Below are 27,004 nucleotides of genomic sequence, written 5' to 3'. Positions count from 1 at the left end.
GCCTCCCCCTGTCGCGACCTTATGAGCCGAAGAAACCTGCATTTAGGGTGGGTGTACGAGCTTTCTGACTCGCCTCCCCGTGTCGCGACCTTATGAGCCGACGAAACCTGCATTTAGGGTGGGTGCACGAGCTTTCTGACTCGCCTCCCCCTGTCGCGACCTTATGAGCCGACGAAACCTGCATTTAGGGTGGGTGCACGAGCTTTGTGACTCGCCTCCCCCTGTCGCGACCTTATGAGCCGACGAAACCTGCATTTAGGGTGGGTGCACGAGCTTTCTGACTCGCGACCCCCTGTCGCGACCTTATGAGCCGACGAAACCTGCATTTAGGGTGGGTGCACGAGCTTTCTGACTCGCCTCCCCCTGTCGCGACCTTATGAGCCGACGAAACCTGCATTTAGGGTGGGTGCACGAGCTTTCTGACTCGCCTCCCCCTGTCGCGACCTTATGAGCCGACGAAACCTGCATTTAGGGTGGGTGCACGAGCTTTGTGACTCGCCTCCACCTGTCGCGACCTTATGAGCCGACGAAACCTGCATTTAGGGTGGGTGCACGAGCTTTCAGACTCGCCTCCCCCTGTCGCGACCTTATGAGCCGACGAAACCTGCATTTAGGGTGGGTGCACGAGCTTTGTGACTCGCCTCCCCCTGTCGAGCCGATGAAACCTGCATTTAGGGTGGGTGCACGAGCTTTCTGACTCGCCTCCCCCTGTCGCGACCTTATGAGCCGACGAAACCTGCATTTAGTGTGGGTGCACGAGCTTTCTGACTCGCCTCCCCCTGTCGCGACCTTATGAGCCGACGAAACGTGCATTTAGGGTGGGTGCACGAGCTTTCAGACTCGCCTCCCCCTGTCGGGACCTTATGAGCCGACGAAACCTGCATTTAGGGTGGGTGCACGAGCTTTGTGACTCGCCTCCCCCTGTCGCGACCTTATGAGCCGACGAAACCTGCATTTAGGGTGGGTGCATGAGCTTCCTGACTCGCCTCCCCCTGTCGCGACCTTATGAGCCGACGAAACCTGCATTTAGGGTGGGTGCACGAGCTTTCTGACTCGCCTCCCCCTGTCGCGACCTTATGAGCCGACGAAACCTGCATTTAGGGTGGGTGCACGAGCATTCGGACTCGCCTCCCCATGTCGCGACCTTATGAGCCGACGAAACCTGCATTTAGGGTGGGTGCACGAGCTTTCTGACTCGCCACCCCCTGTCGCGGCCTTATCAGCCGATGAAACCTGCATTTAGGGTGGGCGCACGAGCTTTCTGACTCGCCTCCCCCTGTTGCGACCTTATGAGCCGACGAAACCTGCATTTAGGGTGGGTGCACGAGCTTTCTGACTCGCCTCCCCCTATCGCGACCTTATGAGCCGACGAAACGTGCATTTAGGGTGGGTGCACGAGCTTTCAGACTCGCCTCCCCCTGTCGCGACCTTATGAGCCGACGAAACCTGCATTTAGGGTGGGTGCACGAGCTTTCTGACTCGCCTCCCCCTGTCGCGACCTTATGAGCCGACGAAACCTGCATTTAGGGTGGGTGCACGAGCTTCCTGACTCGCCTCCCCCTGTCGCGACCTTATGAGCCGACGAAACCTGCATTTAGGGTGGGTGCACGAGCTTTCTGACTCGCCTCCCCCTGTCGCGACCTTATGAGCCGACGAAACCTGCATTTAGGGTGGGTGCACGAGCTTTCGGACTCGCCTCCCCATGTCGCGACCTTATGAGCCGACGAAACCTGCATTTAGGGTGGGTGCACGAGCTTTCTGACTCGCCACCCCCTGTCGTGACCTTATGAGCCGACGAAACCTGCATTTAGGGTGGGTGCACGAGCTTTCTGACTCGCCTCCCCCTGTCGCGACCTTATGAGCCGACGAAACCTGCATTTAGGGTGGGTGCACGAGCTTTCTGACTCGCCTCCCCCTGTCGCGACCTTATGAGCCGACGAAACCTGCATTTAGGGTGGGTGCACGAGCTTTCTGACTCGCCTCCCCCTGTCGCGACCTTATGAGCCGACGAAACCTGCATTTAGGGTGGGTGCACGAGCTTTCTGACTCGCCTCCCCCTGTCGCGACCTTATGACACGACGAAACCTGCATTTAGGGTGGGTGCACGAGCTTTTTGACTCGCCTCCCCCTCTCGCGACCTTATGAGCCGACGAAACCTGCATTTAGGGTGGGTGCACGAGCTTTCTGACTCGCCTCCCCCTGTCGCGACCTTATGAGCCGACGAAACCTGCATTTAGGGTGGGTGTACGAGCTTTCTGACTCGCCTCCCCGTGTCGCGACCTTATGAGCCGACGAAACCTGCATTTAGGGTGGGTGCACGAGCTTTCTGACTCGCCTCCCCCTGTCGCGACCTTATGAGCCGACGAAACCTGCATTTAGGGTGGGTGCACGAGCTTTGTGACTCGCCTCCCCCTGTCGCGACCTTATGAGCCGACGAAACCTGCATTTAGGGTGGGTGCACGAGCTTTCTGACTCGCGACCCCCTGTCGCGACCTTATGAGCCGACGAAACCTGCATTTAGGGTGGGTGCACGAGCTTTCTGACTCGCCTCCCCCTGTCGCGACCTTATGAGCCGACGAAACCTGCATTTAGGGTGGGTGCACGAGCTTTCTGACTCGCCTCCCCCTGTCGCGACCTTATGAGCCGACGAAACCTGCATTTAGGGTGGGTGCAAGAGCTTTGTGACTCGCCTCCACCTGTCGCGACCTTATGAGCCGACGAAACCTGCATTTAGGGTGGGTGCACGAGCTTTCAGACTCGCCTCCCCCTGTCGCGACCTTATGAGCCGACGAAACCTGCATTTAGGTTGGGTGCACGAGCTTTGTGACTCGCCTCCCCCTGTCGCGACCTTATGAGCCGACGAAACCTGCATTTAGGGTGGGTGCACGAGCTTTCTGACTCGCCTCCCCCTGTCGCGACCTTATGAGCCGACGAAACCTGCATTTAGTGTGGGTGCACGAGCTTTCTGACTCGCCTCCCCCTGTCGCGACCTTATGAGTCGACGAAACCTGCATTTAGGGTGGGTGCACGAGCTTTCTGACTCGCCTCCCCCTGTCGCGACCTTATGAGCCGACGAAACCTGCATTTAGGGTGGGTGCACGAGCTTTCTGACTCGCCTCCCCCTGTCGCGACCTTATGAGCCGACGAAACCTGCATTTAGGGTGGGTGCACGAGCTTTGTGACTCGCCTCCCCCTATCTCGACCTTATGAGCCGACGAAACCTGCATTTACGGTGGGTACACGAGCTTTCAGACTCGCCTCCCCCTGTCGGGACCTTATGAACCGACGAAACCTGCATTTAGGTTGGGTGCACGAGCTATCTGACTCGCCTCCCCCTGTCGCGACCTTATGAGCCGACGAAACCTGCATTTAGGGTGGGTGCACGAGCTTTCTGACTCGCCTCCCCCTGTCGCGACCTTATGAGCCGACGAAACCTGCATTTAGGGTGGGTGCACGAGCTTTCTAACTCGCCTCCCCCTGTCGCGACCTTATGAGCCGACGAAACCTGCATTTAGGGTGGGTGCACGAGCTTTCGGACTCGCCTCCCCATGTCGCGACCTTATGAGCCGACGAAACCTGCATTTAGGGTGGGTGCACGAGCTTTCTGACTCGCCTCCCCCTGTCGCGACCTTATGAGCCGACGAAACCTGCATTTAGGGTGGGTGCACGAGCTTTCTAACTCGCCTCCCCCTGTCGCGACCTTATGAGCCGACGAAACCTGCATTTAGGGTGGGTGCACGAGCTTTCGGACTCGCCTCCCCATGTCGCGACCTTATGAGCCGACGAAACCTGCATTTAGGGTGGGCGCACGAGCTTTCTGACTCGCCACCCCCTGTCACGACCTTATGAGCCGACGAAACCTGCATTTAGGGTGGGTGAACGAGCTTTCTGACTCGCCTCCCCCTGTCGCGACCTTATGAGCCGACGAAACCTGCATTTAGGGTGGGTGCACGAGCTTTCTGACTCGCCTCCCCCTGTCGCGACCTTATGAGCCGACGAAACCTGCATTTAGGGTGGGTGCACGAGCTTTCTGACTCGCCTCCCCCTGTCGCGACCTTATGAGCCGACGAAACCTGCATTTAGGGTGGGTGCACGAGCTTTTTGACTCGCCTCCTCCTCTCGCGACCTTATGAGCCGACGAAACCTGCATTTAGGGTGGGTGCACGAGCTTTCTGACTCGCCTCCCCCTGTCGCGACCGTATGAGCCGACGAAACCTGCATTTAGGGTGGGTGTACGAGCTTTCTGACTCGCCTCCCCGTGTCGCGACCTTATGAGCCGACGAAACCTGCATTTAGGGTGGGTGCACGAGCTTTCTGACTCGCCTCCCCCTGTCGCGACCTTATGAGCCGACGAAACCTGCATTTAGGGTGGGTGCACGAGCTTTGTGACTCGCCTCCCCCTGTCGCGACCTTATGAGCCGAAGAAACCTGCATTTAGGGTGGGTGCACGAGCTTTCTGACTCGCGACCCCCTGTCGCGACCTTATGAGCCGACGAAACCTGCATTTAGGGTGGGTGCACGAGCTTTCTGACTCGCCTCCCCCTGTCGCGACCTTATGAGCCGACGAAACCTGCATTTAGGGTGGGTGCACGAGCTTTCTGACTCACCTCCCCCTGTCGCGACCTTATGAGCCGACGAAACCTGCATTTAGGGTGGGTGCACGAGCTTTCTGACTCGCCTCCCCCTGTCGCGACCTTATGAGCCGACGAAACCTGCATTTAGGGTGGGTGCACGAGCATTCGGACTCGCCTCCCCATGTCGCGACCTTATGAGCCGACGAAACCTGCATTTAGGGTGGGTGCACGAGCTTTCTGACTCGCCACCCGCTGTCGCGGCCTTATCAGCCGATGAAACCTGCATTTAGGGTGGGCGCACGAGCTTTCTGACTCGCCTCCCCCTGTTGCGACCTTATGAGCCGACGAAACCTGCATTTAGGGTGGGTGCACGAGCTTTCTGACTCGCCTCCCCCTATCGCGACCTTATGAGCCGACGAAACGTGCATTTAGGGTGGGTGCACGAGCTTTCAGACTCGCCTCCCCCTGTCGCGACCTTATGAGCCGACGAAACCTGCATTTAGGGTGGGTGCACGAGCTTTCTGACTCGCCTCCCCCTGTCGCGACCTTATGAGCCGACGAAACCTGCATTTAGGGTGGGTGCACGAGCTTCCTGACTCGCCTCCCCCTGTCGCGACCTTATGAGCCGACGAAACCTGCATTTAGGGTGGGTGCACGAGCTTTCTGACTCGCCTCCCCCTGTCGCGACCTTATGAGCCGACGAAACCTGCATTTAGGGTGGGTGCACGAGCTTTCGGACTCGCCTCCCCATGTCGCGACCTTATGAGCCGACGAAACCTGCATTTAGGGTGGGTGCACGAGCTTTCTGACTCGCCACCCCCTGTCGTGACCTTATGAGCCGACGAAACCTGCATTTAGGGTGGGTGCACGAGCTTTCTGACTCGCCTCCCCCTGTCGCGACCTTATGAGCCGACGAAACCTGCATTTAGGGTGGGTGCACGAGCTTTCTGACTCGCCTCCCCCTGTCGCGACCTTATGAGCCGACGAAACCTGCATTTAGGGTGGGTGCACGAGCTTTCTGACTCGCCTCCCCCTGTCGCGACCTTATGAGCCGACGAAACCTGCATTTAGGGTGGGTGCACGAGCTTTCTGACTCGCCTCCCCCTGTCGCGACCTTATGACACGACGAAACCTGCATTTAGGGTGGGTGCACGAGCTTTTTGACTCGCCTCCCCCTCTCGCGACCTTATGAGCCGACGAAACCTGCATTTAGGGTGGGTGCACGAGCTTTCTGACTCGCCTCCCCCTGTCGCGACCTTATGAGCCGACGAAACCTGCATTTAGGGTGGGTGTACGAGCTTTCTGACTCGCCTCCCCGTGTCGCGACCTTATGAGCCGACGAAACCTGCATTTAGGGTGGGTGCACGAGCTTTCTGACTCGCCTCCCCCTGTCGCGACCTTATGAGCCGACGAAACCTGCATTTAGGGTGGGTGCACGAGCTTTGTGACTCGCCTCCCCCTGTCGCGACCTTATGAGCCGACGAAACCTGCATTTAGGGTGGGTGCACGAGCTTTCTGACTCGCGACCCCCTGTCGCGACCTTATGAGCCGACGAAACCTGCATTTAGGGTGGGTGCACGAGCTTTCTGACTCGCCTCCCCCTGTCGCGACCTTATGAGCCGACGAAACCTGCATTTAGGGTGGGTGCACGAGCTTTCTGACTCGCCTCCCCCTGTCGCGACCTTATGAGCCGACGAAACCTGCATTTAGGGTGGGTGCAAGAGCTTTGTGATTCGCCTCCACCTGTCGCGACCTTATGAGCCGACGAAACCTGCATTTAGGGTGGGTGCACGAGCTTTCAGACTCGCCTCCCCCTGTCGCGACCTTATGAGCCGACGAAACCTGCATTTAGGTTGGGTGCACGAGCTTTGTGACTCGCCTCCCCCTGTCGCGACCTTATGAGCCGACGAAACCTGCATTTAGGGTGGGTGCACGAGCTTTCTGACTCGCCTCCCCCTGTCGCGACCTTATGAGCCGACGAAACCTGCATTTAGTGTGGGTGCACGAGCTTTCTGACTCGCCTCCCCCTGTCGCGACCTTATGAGTCGACGAAACCTGCATTTAGGGTGGGTGCACGAGCTTTCTGACTCGCCTCCCCCTGTCGCGACCTTATGAGCCGACGAAACCTGCATTTAGGGTGGGTGCACGAGCTTTCTGACTCGCCTCCCCCTGTCGCGACCTTATGAGCCGACGAAACCTGCATTTAGGGTGGGTGCACGAGCTTTGTGACTCGCCTCCCCCTATCTCGACCTTATGAGCCGACGAAACCTGCATTTACGGTGGGTACACGAGCTTTCAGACTCGCCTCCCCCTGTCGGGACCTTATGAACCGACGAAACCTGCATTTAGGTTGGGTGCACGAGCTATCTGACTCGCCTCCCCCTGTCGCGACCTTATGAGCCGACGAAACCTGCATTTAGGGTGGGTGCACGAGCTTTCTGACTCGCCTCCCCCTGTCGCGACCTTATGAGCCGACGAAACCTGCATTTAGGGTGGGTGCACGAGCTTTCTAACTCGCCTCCCCCTGTCGCGACCTTATGAGCCGACGAAACCTGCATTTAGGGTGGGTGCACGAGCTTTCGGACTCGCCTCCCCATGTCGCGACCTTATGAGCCGACGAAACCTGCATTTAGGGTGGGTGCACGAGCTTTCTGACTCGCCTCCCCCTGTCGCGACCTTATGAGCCGACGAAACCTGCATTTAGGGTGGGTGCACGAGCTTTCTAACTCGCCTCCCCCTGTCGCGACCTTATGAGCCGACGAAACCTGCATTTAGGGTGGGTGCACGAGCTTTCGGACTCGCCTCCCCATGTCGCGAGCTTATGAGCCGACGAAACCTGCATTTAGGGTGGGCGCACGAGCTTTCTGACTCGCCACCCCCTGTCACGACCTTATGAGCCGACGAAACCTGCATTTAGGGTGGGTGAACGAGCTTTCTGACTCGCCTCCCCCTGTCGCGACCTTATGAGCCGACGAAACCTGCATTTAGGGTGGGTGCACGAGCTTTCTGACTCGCCTCCCCCTGTCGCGACCTTATGAGCCGACGAAACCTGCATTTAGGGTGGGTGCACGAGCTTTCTGACTCGCCTCCCCCTGTCGCGACCTTATGAGCCGACGAAACCTGCATTTAGGGTGGGTGCACGAGCTTTTTGACTCGCCTCCTCCTCTCGCGACCTTATGAGCCGACGAAACCTGCATTTAGGGTGGGTGCACGAGCTTTCTGACTCGCCTCCCCCTGTCGCGACCGTATGAGCCGACGAAACCTGCATTTAGGGTGGGTGTACGAGCTTTCTGACTCGCCTCCCCGTGTCGCGACCTTATGAGCCGACGAAACCTGCATTTAGGGTGGGTGCACGAGCTTTCTGACTCGCCTCCCCCTGTCGCGACCTTATGAGCCGACGAAACCTGCATTTAGGGTGGGTGCACGAGCTTTGTGACTCGCCTCCCCCTGTCGCGACCTTATGAGCCGACGAAACCTGCATTTAGGGTGGGTGCACGAGCTTTCTGACTCGCGACCCCCTGTCGCGACCTTATGAGCCGACGAAACCTGCATTTAGGGTGGGTGCACGAGCTTTCTGACTCGCCTCCCCCTGTCGCGACCTTATGAGCCGACGAAACCTGCATTTAGGGTGGGTGCACGAGCTTTCTGACTCACCTCCCCCTGTCGCGACCTTATGAGCCGACGAAACCTGCATTTAGGGTGGGTGCACGAGCTTTGTGACTCGCCTCCACCTGTCGCGACCTTATGAGCCGACGAAACCTGCATTTAGGGTGGGTGCACGAGCTTTCAGACTCGCCTCCCCCTGTCGCGACCTTATGAGCCGACGAAACCTGCATTTAGGGTGGGTGCACGAGCTTTGTGACTCGCCTCCCCCTGTCGCGACCTTATGAGCCGACGAAACCTGCATTTAGGGTGGGTGCACGAGCTTTCTGACTCGCCTCCCCCTGTCGCGACCTTATGAGCCGACGAAACCTGCATTTAGTGTGGGTGCACGAGCTTTCTGACTCGCCTCCCCCTGTCGCGACCTTATGAGCCGACGAAACCTGCATTTAGGGTGGGTGCACGAGCTTTCTGACTCGCCTCCCCCTGTCGCGACCTTATGAGCCGACGAAACCTGCATTTAGGGTGGGTGCACGAGCTTTCTGACTCGCCTCCCCCTGTCGCGACCTTATGAGCCGACGAAACCTGCATTTAGGGTGGGTGCACGAGCTTTGTGACTCGCCTCCCTCTATCTCGACCTTATGAGCCGACGAAACCTGCATTTACGGTGGGTGCACGAGCTTTCAGACTCGCCTCCCCCTGTCGCGACCTTATGAGCCGACGAAACCTGCATTTAGGGTGGGTGCACGAGCTTTCGGACTCGCCTCCCCATGTCGCGACCTTATGAGCCGACGAAACCTGCATTTATGGTGGGTGCACGAGCTTTCTGACTCGCCTCCCCCTGTCGCGACCTTATGAGCCGACGAAACCGGCATTTAGGGTGGGTGCACGAGCTTTCTACCTCGCCTCCCCCTGTCGCGACCTTATGAGCCGACGAAACCTGCATTTAGGGTGGGTGCACGAGCTTTCTAACTCGCCTCCCCCTGTCGCGACCTTATGAGCCGACGAAACCAGCATTTAGGGTGGGTGCACGAGCTTTCGGACTCGCCTCCCCATGTCGCGACCTTATGAGCCGACGAAACCTGCATTTATGGTGGGTGCACGAGCTTTCTGACTCGCCTCCCCCTGTCGCGACCTTATGAGCCGACGAAACCGGCATTTAGGGTGGGTGCACGAGCTTTCTACCTCGCCTCCCCCTGTCGCGACCTTATGAGCCGACGAAACCTGCATTTAGGGTGGGTGCACGAGCTTTCTAACTAGCCTCCCCCTGTCGCGACCTTATGAGCCGACGAAACCTGCATTTAGGGTGGGTGCACGAGCTTTCTGACTCGTCTCCCCATGTCGTGACCTTATGAGCCGACGAAACCTGCATTTAGGGTGGGCGCACGAGCTTTCTGACTCGCCTCCCCCTGTCGCGACCTTATGAGCCGACGAAACCTGCATTTAGGGTGGGTGCACGAGCTTTGTGACTCGCCTCCCCCTGTCGCGACCTTATGAGCCGACGAACCTGCATTTACGGTGGGTGCACGAGCTTTCTGACTCGCCTCCCCCTGTCGCGACCTTATGAGCCGACCAAACCTGCATTTAGGGTGGGTGCACGAGCTTTCTGACTCGCCTCCCCCTGTCGTGACCTTATAAGCCGACGAAACCTGCATTTAGGGTCGGCGCACGAGCTTTCTGACTCGCCTCCCCCTGTCGCGACCTTATGAGCCGACGAAACCTGCATTTAGGGTGGGTGCACGAGCTTTCTGACTCGCCTCCCCCTATCGCGACCGTATGAGCCGACGAAACCTGCATTTAGGGTGGGTGTATGAGCTTTCTGTCTCGCCTCCCCCTGTCGCGACCTGATGAGCCGACGAAATTACTATTGCTATTTTTCGTTGTGAGATAGCCCTGAAGATTTTAAGCTTTTTCTTTCTGATGCTTGTTGAAAATATCTATAGTTTATTTGTTTTCACTTATGCTATTTTCAAGGCTTAAGACAGGAGGGTGATAAGAATTGTTTCATCCATGGCGAATTAAGCGCTATAAAAGACTCTTATAAAAAGGCGGGTCAAATATTTCAAGTCGCCTTAAGGGCGATATAAAGGTTCTTGCAAAAGGTATCATCAAAAACAGTATTGACTTATGGAAAAGGGACCTATTACATGGCTTTCAGGCCAAACTCAATAAAAATTACTTTGATGGTGCCTCGGGATCATCCTGATGTGAGCTCTGGCCGACTTCGATTTGCAAGTCGCCCAGTACCCAATTGCACTTGGCCAAAGCAGCAAAGTCATCTTCATCAGTCAGAATTGATGCCAGGTCCGCCTCCAAGTCGAAAGGATTCTTGGGTCGCCGAGGAGTTAGGCTTGTCGTCACGAAGGTTGGCGGGCTGACCTTCTTGTTTCTGCTATCATAAGCCGCCTGATATTTTGTTAAGTCAAGGCTTGCGGCAAGTTGAGTCGCGGCCAGCCGAGAGTTCTTGACGACTCGCTGATAGTCCTCTTCAACAAATTCGGACCCATCGTCCTTGAGCTGAGGAAAGCCTGCGGCTACTTCTTCTACGTTGATTTCTGGGGCATATGCCAAATAGCGACTCAGGGTAGTCAGAATACCTCTCTGGGCGGCTGACCGAGTTAATTCGCCAATCTGAGGGGGAAGTGTGGACAAGCAGCCAAGCACCTTCTTGATGGAAGTGATAGGTTCTTTGGCACCCATCACAGCTTTAACTGTCAAGACACTGCCTGTGTACAATTGCTCTGTCAGCGTGTAAATCGCCTTCAACATCAACACACAGTCTTCTTGAAGATTGGCGGCTCTTGGACCTGAATCATGATGATTAGCGACTTATCATAAGTAAAACAAAAAAGAAAGGAGGAGATCAAAAGTTTAAGTAAGGCTTACCAAAGACGGCTTGCGTCATGTTGGAGATATGACGCTTTAAGCCGGACAATTCCTGTTGTACGGTGGCCAGCCTAGCTTCAGCTTTCTCTGCCCTCTTCAAGGCGACATTTTGTTCAGCCTGAGCTTCTTTCAACTCGGCCTTGATTTTTACCAGTTCGGTCAAGGCCAATTGACATTTTTCCTCCGACTTAGCTTGGGCGTATTGTTGTCCAGCTAAGTTTTTCCTTAAATCGCCCAGCGCCGATTCGGTCTCAGCAAGGTGTTCCTATTGAAAGTTTAAAATAAGGGCAAGTCTGAGAATTACTGCAAAGCAATATCCCTGACACTTGGGGGCTAATGTATAATTCTTTCAGGTGAAATTATACAAAAATCAAAACCCGGCTCATCTTTTTACTGATGACCCGGCCCTTGGGGGTTACTAGTCGCGAAGGTTTTTCTAAATTTTCGAAGACCCGACTCATCTTTTTACTGATGACCCGGCCCTTGGGGGTTACTGGTCGCGAAGGTTTTTCTACATTTTCGGAGACCCGGCTCATCTTTTTACTGATGACCCGACCCTTGGGGGTTACTGGTCGCGAAGGTTTTTGTACATTTTCGAACACCCGGCTCATCTTTTTACTGATGACCCGACCCTTGGGGGTTACTGGTCGCGAAGGTTTTTCTACATTTTCGAAGACCCGGCTCATCTTTTTACTGATGACCCGGCCCTTGGGGGTTACTGGTCGCGAAGGTTTTTCTAAATTTTCGAAGACCCGGCTCATCTTTTTACTGATGACACGGCCCTTCGGGGTTACTTGTTGCGAAGGTTTTTCTACATTTTCGAAGACCCGACTCATCTTTTTACTGATGACCCGGCCCTTGGGGGTTACTGGTCGCGAAGGTTTTTCTAAATTTTCGAACACCCGGCTCATCTTTTTACTGATGACCCGGCCCTTGGGGGTTAATGGGAATAATATAAGTATAACAAAATTTACCTCATGTTTGTTGTTTAACATCTTCAGCAGGTTTTTCTCCATCTCATAGCTCGCCTCCAGGCGACTTGCAAAGCCAGAACAGAGTTCCTTAAACTCCAAATTTGCATAGTCGGAAAGTTTCGCCTTGGAGAGCCAGACTCGGGAATGGCCTAAGAGGAGGATGCTACATGTTTGGACAAAACATTCGCCGCCGGCTTAGAAAAGCCAGAGCCAGTAATAACTGCAGCATCTGGGTCTTCTGTTGTCATCAATGGGCTCAGCGATTTAGAGGCATCCATTATTTCCTTCGGCGACTCAGGAAGATCCACTTGAATCGTAGGCTCAGCCTGATCCGGATTGTCTTGAGTTGGAGTTGATTTCTTCGGGGGTTCTGAAGTTGCATCAGGAGTTGATTCGCTGGTTTTTCTTTTCTTGGCTTGTGCCCTGAAAAAAAGGGAATAAGCACGTTAAAGGATTGAAAAGATCGTTATTCTCAAACGTCGAGGCAAAGTTATCAAAAGACTTACCCCGGAACTCGGATCATTGGTGGAAGTGTTGACATCACTGAGTCACCGGAAGTGGGAGGAGAGTTCTGCAAGAGTTATACATCAATAATACAGGCGGGTTACAAATGTGATCCAAAGAAGCATGAATAATGGTTACTCATAAAAGTACCTCGCTTGGCTTTCTTTTGTTTGTTGCTGGTAAGCCAGATACCAGATCGCCAGAGTGACTTCGTGTTTTCCGGTTTGAGGCGTGCTGTGCTTTCTTCAGTAGGAAATTTGGGTCCAAATAAGCATTTGGATGTGAGAAGGGAACTTTCCCACATATTCGCCAGGCCGGCTTAGGTGGAGAAGGAGATGAATCGGAGGAAACAGAAATTACCTCAACAGAGTCTTCTTGGCTTTCATTATCCTCATTCTATTACAAGGAGAGGGAAAGATATAAATACGAAGGTTAACAGCAATGAATGGCGAGTGAAAGGAGGACGAATTTTTACCTCTGAAAGTGCATCACCGACTTGAGATTCGTCAACTTCGGATGGCTCAGCTCCGGCAGATTTGCCCTTACCCTTGGTTTTCTTTGAGGGCGGCCTAGCACTTTTCATGGCTTTTTTTTTGGGCTTCCTCGACCAGAACTTATCGCCTTTCTGAAATGGCATACGTTACGAAGTTACAAACATAAATTAAGCATAAAGCATAAAAACTAAGGGCGGTTTAGGTTTGTTTACCTTGGGTGCCGGGTTAGTTTTGCAGAAAGGCTTGAGGCCGATTTGGCCACATTTTCCCGCGGGCTCGCCAGTCAGCTTTTTGATAATGGTAGCAATGTCCTTCTCCGTTAAAGACGTATGGAAGTAGCATTGAGGATGATCCAGGGTACCATCAAATTCACACATCAGCCCGTCCCGGCGGGTCAGAGGAAGGATGCGCCATTCGACCCAACAGCGGATTAGGTCGATCCCGGTAAGCCCGTTGTTCGTCAAGGATCTTAACCCGGACGATATTGAGATGAACTCCGATTCTTCCTCCTCGATGAGCTTGTCTGGGAGCTTGAAATTGGTTGGAAGGCGAGTTGGCCTGTAGCCCAGAAGCTTGTTCTTGCCAGCAGGAGATGTCTCTTGACAGTAAAAACAAGACTCGCCCCAGCCTTTGGGATGGCTAGGCATGATAAGTGAGGGGATGGGGCTATGCCTGCGGCGCTGGACGTTGACACCACCAAGTTCCAAGCTGGGGCCATTGTGGAATTCCATTTGGCGATTCAGATGGAAAAAATGCCAGAATAAGGGGACAAAAGGCTCGATCCGCAGATAAGCCTCATAGAGAACTTGGAATTGGCACAAATTACTTATAGAGTTGGGTCCCAGATCCTGGAGGCGGACGTTCATGAAAGATAAGGCGTCTCTAAGAAACTTTGATCCGGGCGGCTTAAAACCTCGCTCCAGGTGTTCAACAAAAACGACTATCTCCCCTTCCTTGGGGTTAGGGAGGTCTTCTCCGAACCCGGTGCGCCAGCCAATAACATCTTGAGGATCCAAGCTGCCCGTTTTCACATAATCGGCTAGAATGGAGTCGTCAACCTTGGTAGGAAGCCAGTCACTCTTGAAGACGACGCCCATGCTACAAATAAGTAAAGTATGATATTACATGTCTTGGACGCCTATTGTATGGGATAAAATCAGCTCATTTAACCGGCCGGGTGCTTTGGTTAAAAAGGGTTTTTGACCCGCCAGATCAAAGGGGCGGGTTGGATCATTATGGCGACTTATGGAAGGATGGCTATCCCCAAGGGATGCATTCTGGGGACGGTAAAGGCATTCGTTTGAAGTACCAGGAGATGAAGACTATAAACAACTTTTTGCAATAGTAAAGAAGGGGTGGATCTATCAGACAGACGCGAAAACCTAGAGAAAATGACTAGTCCCGACAGTTTATTATCAGATGATGCCCATCGCTTGGCGAAGATGTTGTTTTCAAGGATTCACAAGTACATCGGATAAGTGAAGGTATTCGGGGTATTAGGTTATTCTACCGACACTCGTGTTAATCGATTCGAAGCAGATAGCATCTATATGCAACGAGCTTCAAGAAGACGGCAATGGCGGAGGCTCGAACAGAAAGTAAATCTACTCTTAAAAGATAGGCGGAAGCCTAACCTGATGTTGTCGGGAGAGAAGATTCGACGGAGATGGGGTTCGCTGGAGAAGCGCGGGCGTCCCGTCGAGCAGAGAAGTTTCCGGCGGCGGCAAGGTTCGAAGTGAACGGCGAGGTGGCCGACGGCGATGCAGTCGACGATGCCGATGGCGGATATTTTGATTGCGGCGCGAGGGTGGACGACGGCGAAAGCTCACAGGCGGCACCGGAGCTCCTCGCGTGAAGGCCGAAGGTACGGTCGGCGGCGGATTCCTCGGGGCGATGCGGTTTTCTCGCTGTGCCGGTGGGGAGGAAGGTGACGGGACTAGTAGGTGAGAAGCGACAGTTCTGTCCCCCCCCCCTCGGCCTATTTATCGAGGCAGGTGCAAGAATCGAGGCACCATGAGCGGGAACCGCCAGGAGATAAAAGATTCGCTATAAATGTGCGCCAAAAATTTTGGGATAAATGATGCGCTAAAAGATCCGTTGGAGTTGTGGCTATCTTCCCGAAAATCGAGGAGTAAGAAGAGGCCAATCAGTAATGGTTTGGCGACTTAAGGGATTTTCAGTGCCCAATGGCGGGTGTACGATTTTTGACATATGAAGAAAAATGAGGGATGAATCGCCTTCAATGGAGCAGAGGTGTTGGCATGAAAAAGAAAAAGTTCAAGTCAAATTGGGGCCTAATGTTGGGGATAATACCTGTGGATGACCCACCCTAGTTGGGCCGGGTCATCCATTGGGCGATTCACCCAAATATTTAGTTGGGCCTCGTTGTGGCTGAATCAAGGTCGTATGACGGTTGTGGCTCTTGGAAGGTCTCCAAGCTTTGGAAGATGGCAACTTAGAAACCACAGGGGTCACGAGTTGTAGGAAGGAAAGAATCCTTGTAAACCCTAGGGGATCGACCTGTATATAAAGGCGAGTCCCGGGGGACAGGGAGGGGGTTAGAAATCATCGAGTGCTAGGTTTAGGCGAGTTACGCCTTCCTTGTAATCGAATCCATATCAATACACACCAAAGCAGGACGTAGGCTATTACCTCTTCAGAGGGGCCGAACCGGGGTAAATCGCCGTGTCTCTCCCGCTTAACCCCTTTGAGTCGCCAGCAAGGTGCGATTGCTCCTGTACTAAGTCCTTTCACGAGGACATCTGCCGTGAAAAAACCACGACAGACCCCATGCTCCAAATGCCACTATCTCCTCTCAACCATGTCTTTATTGTGCAATCTGCCCATTATGAGAATCCATGTAAATACTTTTACCTTAAAGGTACATTTGATAGCCCAAATCTAGTTAAGCGAAGGATTAGAAGAGAGGGACTTATGAGAAAATGTGTAGAACAACTTTGGTGTGTACTGCTTGACAGGACCATGCCAAGACGAGACATCTATCTTGTTTTCCTTCAACTCAACCTCATTCATGAAAGATTTTATCAATGTCATCTCTACAAAACTTGATTAGACACTATTGTATCCAATGTCTCCACTTTGAATTAAATCCTTTATACTTCAGAATTTGTAGAATTACTTCATGTTAAATTGAGTCAAAAGCCATATCAAAATCCAATTTGAGGATTAGTATGGGCCTCGTGGACTGGTGGCACTAATGCACATATTCCAAGGTCCGACCAATGTAACTTGAATAGTTCTAGTTTGGAATTCCCATAACGAATATTATGAACACATCTCAAAATGACCTCCTGCAACCGACTAGCAATCATTTTAGTTAGAGATTTGTTACCTAATCCAGTCAGTGAAATGGGTGTATATCCCCCACAGATTCAGGAGAGTTGTTCTTAGGAACCAAAGTAACGTAAGAACCATTTATATTCTCGAATCTTGCCTGTACCTCAGAGTACACATTTGCCAAGTTATAAAGCTCCGAAAAGACAATGTGCCAACATTTCTTGAGAAATAACCCATTGAAACCATCAGGGCCAGGACCTTTCACGATGGGCATATTCTTGGCAATTGTGTCCATCTCCTCTTTCATAAAGGGTTTTGTCAAATGCACCAGATCCTGAACTAGAGAGATTACTGGAGCTAGATCAACACTTATATTAATGCCCTTAGTGGTACCCATTTATCCTTTGTAATAAGACCATAAGACTCCTTCCATGTGACTATGCTCAAAGACCACTGTGCCATCTAACAATTGTAAACTAGCAATCGAGTTTGCCCGATATCTTTCTGAGGCCATAGTATGGAAATTTTTTGTGCTTTCCTCCCCCACTATAAAAAATCTGAAAGTACACCTATTTTTCCAGTAAACAAATTGTAAGTACAACAAGTGCTCTGAATGAAATTTCACAATCTTCCTGAAATTAAATTCCTACCTAAAAAGAGGCATGATCTCCTCCAAATTGTCCAACCAAACAACTACCTTATTACATTTATCAATAGTTATTTTCATCTTGGAAATAAGAAGTTTCCACTTTTTAAAATCCTATCTCAAAGATTTTAATTTATCTGCAAGAACTTCAAAGGCATGTGTCTTGTGTGATGGCTTGTTCAAATAATTAGAGACACACTCCAGAAAACCATCTAACTTAGTCCAAAAATTCTCATATCTAAAAATGCCAGACTTAGGTATAGATGTTTGGATCACCACCACACATGGGACATGATCAGAGGTCGTCCTAGGAAAAGGGAAAAACTCAGTGATCTAGTTGGTGGATATAAAAAACTAGTCAAGCTGCTCTAAAAGGGGATTATCCTGCATATTAGACAAAGTAAAGGTTCCACCCTTGATTGCCAATTCAATAAGACCAAGATGCCCAATGATCTCATTAAAAACAAACATATCATTGATATCTCCACATGGCAAGTTCTTGTTCTCAGTAGTTCTTATAAAGTTAAAATCCCCGAACAGCAGGTAGTTATACTCGAAAGGTATTTGGAGATTATATAGCCGATCCACAAATAAATCCCTTAAATCTCCCTGAAAGGGACAATACACATTAAAAAAAGTCCAGGAGTCACCACACTACTTAGATTGAACTTCACTGTAATGCAAAAATACTGAACTTGCAGTAAGTCATGATGCAAAACACCAGAATTCCAAACCACAAAAATCCTACCAGAGGCACCCATTGAAGGAGAAAATGCAATGTTATCAAGCTGTTTTGGATAGAAAGCCCTCATCTCCTTTAAAGTCTATGCATCACATTTAGTTTCGTGAAAGAAAGCCACCGCACACTCACCTCTTAGCAGAATTTAAACCATGCACTTTCCAACAAAGGATATTCCAATTTCTAACTGGGTTGTTACTCATCTAGACAATCACAAAAACAAGGATAAGGCATGTTACATAATAACACACCATCCAGGCGACTGCCCCATATATCACAGTATCAGTACAAACCCAAAAGACATAGTAGTATACACACACTAAAGAACAAGAGGTCCAACAAGTCCAAAAAATAAAGTAAACAAAGGCCAACTTATGGGTGTGCCAAACCCTCTTTGGATAAGGACAGTTAATAATGAGAATTAGCTAGTTTTTCATGTGCTGGTGCATCCATAAGACACTTCACAGTTAGCTTCCAAGAATCAATGCCAAGGTCCTCGCCAATTTTCTGAATCTCCTTAATGGGTGTATGGTGAACCGCTTGACAGGAGCTACTATCAGGGTCCTGCTTGGATCTTTCAGAGTTGATGAATGACTTGCAACGTGGCTTATTCTTCTTTGGCTCCGATTTTAGCTCCTAGAAGATGGGTTTAAAACCATCCCCCTTGATAGATCCCCTCATACAATGACGTACAGGTAACTCCACCACAAGAGTGGAGTTCTCTTGGAGACTGATGGAGTAGAGAAAGAAAAGCCTTCTTTTGAAACGACGTGCTTTGTCTGGACCTAGTGGGTTGTGGGCACAACAGATTACGACTTAACATCTACCAAACTATCAGAATCATCAGAAGCTTAATGAAGCCGAGGAAAGAAATTATGGGCCATCGGCCTCATGGGCCTAATTTGGCATGCTAGTTGGCCCTCCTTCCACTGAAGCCTCGAGAGAACTTGCACCTCATCAAAAGCTAGGGCCCATGATCGCAAGTAAAGAACCAAAGGTTCCAGGGGTTTTGCTGACATGGGTTTTGTAAATTCAAAGATAACATCCCCATTTAACAGAGTCTGAAAACCCCTCGTCCAAGCTACTTCTGATGGCAAGGGACGGCCATAAACAAGTCTAACTATCCCAACAAAGATCTACTGCTCATGCACAACATGTGGCTCATATCGAATGACTGTCACAGCATTCTCAATAGGCTGCCCTACGGAGACCTCCTCTTGACACGGTAAGTCTTGCTGCACATGAATAACATCATTAACTGCACTTGATCCCGCAGGCTGGTCCATCGCCATAGATTCCTGGTCTTGTGCAGGTTCTAGATCCTCTTGATGCTGCTTTGGTGCATCATCACCTCATTGACCATGTCCTAATTGTCCTCATCAATATGATCATACATCGGTGGGTGGAACCTGTGGATGACCATTCCATCCAAGATCTAGGAATGGAGGTAAAACAAAGTTGTGTTCCTCATGCATGGGGTCTCTAGGCATGGGATGGTGATTTCCAATGATTGGCATGTCGTCCTCATCTTCTAGCACCTGTTCAGCAAAATTCATACAAAAAATGTAGCAGGGAACAATCCATGACACCTTTGTCCGTTACCTCCTGAAACTTTGACCGTTACCTCCTAACTAGTGGGCCAGCGTGATATGTTGACAGGTGGGTCAAGGTGTTTGGGTTGGTCAAGCATGCACCCAACCCTAGGCCGACACATTTTCTTTGTGCGCGCCACATAAATAAAAAAGGAAAATTAAAACTTAATAGTAATTATCCATTAAAACGATGGGTAACCGCCCGCCAAAGTCCACATTTACATTAATTAAAACATAAAAAAATTAATCAATGGTACACTGCCCCTCAATGCCCTAGGTGTCCTTCTAGTCCGGGATTGGATCGGTGAGGATGTAACACCCTGGATTTTGCCCATTTCTTTTTCTTTTGATTTTGGTTCAGTTTTGCTTTTCTTTGGCTTGGTAGCCTTGGAACCTGAAGGGATCACCCTTGATTCCTCATCCCTAGTGGCTTGCAAACCTCCAGACCATCTCAAGACCTTGTCATTCCCATCTTGAGCCAACCCCAATATTATTTTCCTTGGCAATATTCTTTTTTATTTTAAAGCAATAATCATGTTTGCTCTGGGTTGTGAAGCAACCCACATTTCTATCATTCCAAAAATTCCCACATAATTCTCATAAATATCTTGGGTCATATACTCCTCAGATATGACAAAATCCTTCCTTGTCACGTTCAAAAATATTCCTCAAATATTACTTTCTCTTGATTCTGCCCTATCTATCAAGTTGTGAAGCAAGTACCCTTTATATTTGCTTGCTTTCTCTCAAAATTTGTGGGCACTCTTTCCTATCCATATCATTGCCTCATGACAAAATTAAACTCAATTTGGCTAGTAAATATTTCTTGGCAAATTTCCAAATTTTTTGGTCCAGAGGAAGCTTTGTGAAGCAAATGCTAGCCAGGAGTGTTCAAATGAGTTGAAACTTTGCCATGACCTCAATATGCTCAAATATTGACTCTCCACTAAATTTGAGCATCACCCCTTCAACCATGTGACCTCAGCATCAAACCTTTGTCTCTAGTCATTATTTTGGATTGTGAAGCAACTATGCTTTATGTTGCTCCATAATTTCTGAAATTTTACCAAGACATTCTCCTATCTATAAAACATCTCTCAACCAAATTTGAGCTGATTTTATCTAGCCATTTCCCCTCAATAATTTTCCTAAGATTCTGTCCAGTAGGATGCTATGTGAAGGAAGTACCACTTTGGTTTATCCATATGGTATGAAATTTATACAACATCTTAATAATTCTACATAATCCATCTCCTCCAAGTTTCAGCTCCATCTAAGCAAGTATGTTAGTGCCACATCAAAATCTTTGTTCTGGACCAAATTGGGTAGTTGCAAAGCAACTATATTAAATCTTGGTCCTCTTCTTCTCCAACTTCCCAGGATTGTAGTCCTTCCTACCCTGAACCTCCCAGACATCTTAGTTGATCACAGTAAATGGGCCAAGTCTGCTGCAGGAAACTTCCAGTGAAGTCTCCCATCTCCTCTTTGTTTGTTTTCCTGATCTGTCACCTCAGTAGGAGCACTCTTTGGAAGGACTATCTGCTAGACATGGTGTTGAATGCCAGGGTGCACCACGTGCACCAGTTCACGCGGTGAGCACGCCTTTGGCATGCCATTCGCGCGCTGTGTGCATTGGGGCCCTCGGGGTCGTTGGTTTCCTCCTCTCCCTCGACCCCTAGGCATGTCCAGCAGCTTCCCCGCGTCGTCTCCTACCTCCTAGACACCTCTCCCCCTCCAGATTCTTCCTCGCAGCGCCAAGACAAACCCCGCCTTGTTCTTCTCGGGACCTACATTGTCGTATTCTTCCTCGAGCTCTCCCGAAGCCTCCCCGAGCTCCCTCGTGTGCCCTAGACCTCTGTCGACGCCGCAAGAGGCTAGCCATGTCGCCCTGAAGCACCAGTGCGTGGCTAAGGACGCCACGTGGGCTGTGCTGATCTGCTCGCCTCGGCCGACTATAAATAGTCCTGGCCGAGCCCTCCACGAGTACACAACACCTCCATTCTCCTATCCTACACCCCTGCATCCTCCCCGACCAGTTAAATGAGCTCCCGGAGCTCCCCTGTCCTCTAATTTCCGCCATGACCGTCGTCGGCCTCCACCTAAATTCCAGCAAGCCAGAGCTCCTATCGCGCTCCTTTCTTCTCCAAAAGAGGCATCGAAGCCCGGCAAAGCTCCGCATCTCCTTGGTTCATCCTTAGTACACTCGTATGCTCGATGCCAGACTTGGCCGATGGCCTTCGCCACGGGTGCCAGTGTCGTCGCCGCCTCGGCCCTCCCCGGCGTCCGCGACCGGCCGGAACGGACGCGGCGCTCCTCCCCGAGACCGTTGGTACATGCTGCTCTGCCGGAGGTGGCCCAAGTCGCTATAACGACCATCAGCACCGGCGTCCCTCCTCTGCTCCGCGTGCAGCGTCGGGAGAAGGAGGAGGAGCGGAGGAGAGAGAAGAGGGACCCGAGAGGTGGGCCCTGACCCCACCTGTCGGTGAGAGAGGGCCTGGCAGCGTGGATAAGTGGAGGCGCCAGCCGACCGGTACGTTTCCCCCTTTGGGAAGCGTATTTCTCTCAGAAGGCGCCAGTGGTTGTGCTCTCAGGGAACCGGTTGCAAATATTTTTATTGCAGATTGGTCCCTAAACTTCGTCTAGCCATATCTTTGCATCCCTGACTCTGGTTCTGGTGATTCCAAAGCCCGCGTCTTCATCTCGTCGAGCCCGTCATGTTGGTACCATTTTCGCTATGTGATCACATAGTGGAAATGACCATGTTTCCCTTGACCGTAAACGTCTCCTCTGAGAGAGAACTATTTCCAGCAATTTCTTCCGCGAGCTTCTCGCACCTCTCCCCGATGGTTCCTTCATCTCCAAGGAAGCCACAACTCTCATTTGCTTAATTGCATTGTAAGATTATAGTTTAACTAACTCCTTTAATCGCAAGTATATTTATTTATAGTAAGGGTTAGATTATGCAAGGTTTGAATAAGTTCTTGAATAGGTGCCCATAACCCACATGTTTCTATTAGGATCTTTCCTGCCTCTCCTAATCTTTTCCGGAGATCTCAAATTCTTGTCAAATATGATGTAATAATGATTTTCATCAGTCATATTCCTTGTGCAAGATTGCTTCACATTTTTTTCATCGTTGGCTCAACCTTTCCTCAGTCATTGTTCTGGAGTATCTTAGTAATTCTTGGTGTTGTTTTTGTCAGCATTTTGATCTTGAAAACCAAAGGAGAGTTTGTCTGAAATCTTTGCCCATTATTATGTAATTCGTGTTTCAACCATGATGCTATTCTTCTAAAATTGTTTTCAATCATGAGTAATTCCTTCCATATCTATCTGGAGCATTTCAAAGTTGTTTTCATTCCTCGATCCTCCGAAGGGCATCATTTCATAAGATTTCTTCGTTCTCAACTTTCACCTTCCGTTCTCAACTTCTTCTCAGTTGTTGTCTCTTCATTCCTATCTCAATTATTCTGGTGCTTTGTTCAAATCTTCTGCTAGATGGATCACGATCTATTCGTTCACATGTATTATATTCATTCGTATCCTCATTCGTTCTAAATTCTTACCGGTGTTCACGTTGAAGGTTTCTTCAATATGTGCTATTGTGTCATCATTCATTTCAAGAAGAATAAGTGGTTTTCCAAATTCATTGATTGTCATCAATTTAACTTGGTGAAGGACAATCATAACATAATTCCTATTCTTTTTTCCTTGAGGTGATTTCAGTCCTTCTTCCAGAGGTTGTTCATGATATCAAATTCTCGACCATAAGTTGTCTTATCTTTCCTTTTCCAGAAATCCAAATTTTCTGAAGTATCTCTTCGTGAAGCTTCATCTAAATCTTTGCATGGTCATAATCTTATTCTTTTCAACATCCATTTCTTTTCATCATTCTTTTGTATACGTAGGCTCTTCACGCTGGTCTGTTAAGGATGTAATTATTTCTTGAAGTATTCTTGAATATTCTTGTGGTAGTACCTCAATTATTATTTATATTGAATTTGAATGCGCAATTCATTCTCCCTTATGTATTGATATATTTATAGCATTCTTGATTCATGAGGACTTTCGAAGATAATTTGTCAAGAATGATATATTTAAACCCATTTGTCTTCCTTGGAGCTATCTTGGATTGGATTTCACCTAAAGCATTTCCAAAGGATTGTTGCAATTGTGGTGATTATAGTTGTTTCAAGTTCTTAATGCATCCTCTTGGCGAAAGAAGGTTTGCATATCTCGTTGATCCTAAGCATTCCATTGTCTCCTTTCGTGGCCAGTTGTCACCTAATAATTTTGAGATGGGTTTCATAAGTCCAAAACTTTCTTATTCTTTTCGTTTTTGATTTTCCAACAACTCTGTTCAATCTTTTGTTTATAAGGATGGTTTTAAAGTTTAATTGTGGTAGAAGTGTTCATTTTCTTCTCCGTTCTTTTATTTCCAATGGTCTATCTTCTATTATTTTGTTCCATAGGCATTGTGATGTTGGTCTCGTTGACCCATCGTCTCATTTTATCAAGATCATGTTCTCTCCTCACTTATCAATTTAACCGGAGTGTTTTGTCCTATTTTTGAGTTATTTTCATCTTATCAAGTTTTGCCTCTCTATTCAACCGAAGTGCCACCCAAATTCTTTGTATCTCGTTCCTCGTATATATCGTTTCAACCGGAGTTCTTTCAATTATTTCTTACCCCTGGTGTTCTTTTCTTCTCCTTGCAACCTTCAAGGTTCGTTGATTTACTCGTTTGTCAAAGAAGCAACTATGTTTTACCTCTTTAGTTCTTCTTACTCTTCCTATTCTCATTCTAAGATCTCGTGTCGATAACTCTTGTTAGTGGAGGAGACTGGTAACAGCCCGAGAACGACGCTCCCGACACCTACCATTTATTTTGACTTTCGCAGAGTGTTTTATTTGTGTGTCGGATTCATCATCGCATAATCCTCATCATTCGCATAGCATAGGCACTCTGTTGCCGTCATTTCTCAAAACTTGTTTCTCTTCGTAGTTGTCGGTTCTCTCCGTTGTCGTCGACGACTGTTTCCAGCCCGAAACACCCGCAAGCGCCCGTCGCATCATAAAAATATTGTTTCTGAACTGCGTATAAAACTTTCTTGCAACGGGCTGGAAGTTGGTGTACGGTCTTAGTATAATGTAGGTAGACCGCATGCAAAATTTCATCGCATTCGAAGGTCGTTTGATACCCCAACCGTTAAACCTACAACGACACTATATTAGGTCAAATCACAAACGTTTTCATTATTGTAAATCGTGTTGCCGGGTCGTTCGTGATTTCCCTCTCTTCTATGCCTAATCCCTCTAAAGAGTGCACACACCCCTCGCATATGTTCGATAACTTTCTCGAACCCGAAAGACACGGTCGTGATCTTTGCGTCCGAATCAACCCCGAAATATCTTAAACTATCATTCGTTTTTAAATTGGACTCTCTAAACTTTTTTTCTTCACCATTCGGTTTAAATCGAAGACTTTAGAATGTTGTATTTGAAAACCCTACCTATTTATACAACCTAACCCTAGTCCTAGCCTAGAGTGTCCCATCCACCCATTCGCATCGCCAACTGCCACTGTCTTTCTCTCCCTTAGGATCATCACGATCTAGATCCACCTGCTCCCTTCCCGTGCTTCGATCAGGGAGGACCGAATGCAGCAATTGTGCCTCCCACAGCGAGCGAGCCCCTGCTCGGCCTCCTCCCGAGACCAGATCACTCTCTCACCTCCACCACCTCGGATGGCTCTTGTCTGTGCGGGTGTGTCGCGACGACCTCACCACCTCACTAGAGGACACCGTCGTGAGCGGACACCAGAGGCTGACTGCACCTGCCTCCTCCTCTTGTTCCTCCTCCCTTCATGTATCTCCTCTCACCTTGTCTCTCTGTCTCTCTGTTGGTTAATAAAAGAACGCCAACACCCATGAAGCTCCTGTTAGAATTAATGGGCTTGGCCCATCTACAAAATTCTGTAATCTCAAATTGAGCCCATGAATAAAATGGCAAGTGGTGGTGTGGTGGTGCTAAAGTTAAGTCCCATACCGCTAGTGGCGGAAGTGTTGGACCTCTTTATATAGTGAGTTCTCTCCACCACTGTAAGTGTGTGTTGAGAAGAGAAAATAGAGAACCACATGCGCGTGCTCGCTCGCCGGGCCGGGCGGCACGTACGTGCGACATGCGCGTGAATGGTCCGCCAAATTCTGGTTCGAGGCCTTGTGAGGGCGCGCCTACCTTTTGACGTTTTATTTTTATGTCTCGTAAGTATACAACATGGAAACCAAGTTAGTTTGAGACGTGGTCGTGACATGGAACCGACCTGGGTCCTCCCATATATACTGCTTATCCTGGTCGGCCAAAAACACACCGAAACTAGGACTTTGCCGCATCTCACAACTTGCGCCGCCATTGTAGTATACCTCATCCCGAGCGCCGGCGTCCAACAGAGAACGGGACATCAGGTCTCCGGAACCATTCGCCTTTGTCATCCTGTACAGGATAGGGCGAATTTGGTTTTTGGCAAGCGCTCTACGCGACTGCTCGCTACTTCCACAACGATTCGTCTACCTAGCAAGTCGGGCGGTGCTGCGTACCGCCGCCTCAAGCGTCGTCTACTTCGTGTCATCATCGCCAACGTTATCGTCAACAATGTAGCTGCACCAAACACATCTACTTCATCTGCAAACGTTCGGTACGTGCGTCGTGTTCCCGCTGACCTGATGAGCATGTTAGATGCGTACATGTTTTGCTATAGGGTGTTGCAGCTATTCATGTTGTCTACTGTATCTAGTATGTTAGAGTTTCACATGTTAGTAGATAGTATCGTCATGTTTATATTCTGGAATTAATCATGGAAATTGTGCCTAATTACTCAACAATCCAAAAACCTAATTGTAGGCAATTTCCTGAGTTAACTATGGCTGAATTTTCTGATGCACTCAGGTCGGATAAGTTTACCGGTGTGCACTTTAAGAGGTGGGAAGCGAGATCCACGCTCTGGCTTACTGCTCTGAAAGTTCTCCATGTTAGTGATGGCATGCCAGAGGGAGCCTCTGATGAAGATCAAAGAAAGTTCCAGGAACCAACACTATGTTTATGGGATGCGTTTTGAGTGTTCTTGCTGACCGTCTGTGTGATGTGTACATGCACATACAAGATGGAAAGACACTGTGGGATGCACTGAAGGCTAAATTCGGGGCTACAGTTGCAGGCAGTGAATTGTACATCATGGAGAATTTTCACGACTGCAAGACGGTTAATAACCGTTCTGTGGTTGAACAAGCTCATGAGATACAGTGTATTGTGAAGGAACTGGAACTCCTGAAGTGTGATCTACCCGATAAATTTGTGGCTGGGTGCATGATTGCAAAGTTGCCTTCTTCATGCAGAAACTTCACCACTTCTCTGAAACATAAGAGACAAGAGATATAAGTTGAAAATCTTATTGCATCTCTTGATGTTGAAGAGAAAGCTCGGGCTAAAGACAGTACTCAGAAAGGAGGTGAGGTTCAACCTACTGCCAACATGGTACGAAGGTTCCCATAGAATAATAACAAAGGAAAGAACAAGCATGTTTTCAACAAGCCTATAAAGAGTACTACCTTCAAGAAGAAGAAGTTCAACAAGGCTGAGCTAGAGTGCTACGCCTTTGGGAAGCTCAGACACTTTTCCATGGAATGCTGAGAACCCGCAGAC

The sequence above is a fragment of the Hordeum vulgare genome, chromosome 7H, assembly GCF_904849725.1.
Source record: "Hordeum vulgare subsp. vulgare chromosome 7H, MorexV3_pseudomolecules_assembly, whole genome shotgun sequence".
Lineage (NCBI taxonomy): Eukaryota > Viridiplantae > Streptophyta > Magnoliopsida > Poales > Poaceae > Hordeum > Hordeum vulgare.
This window is presented reverse-complemented; position numbering follows the sequence as displayed.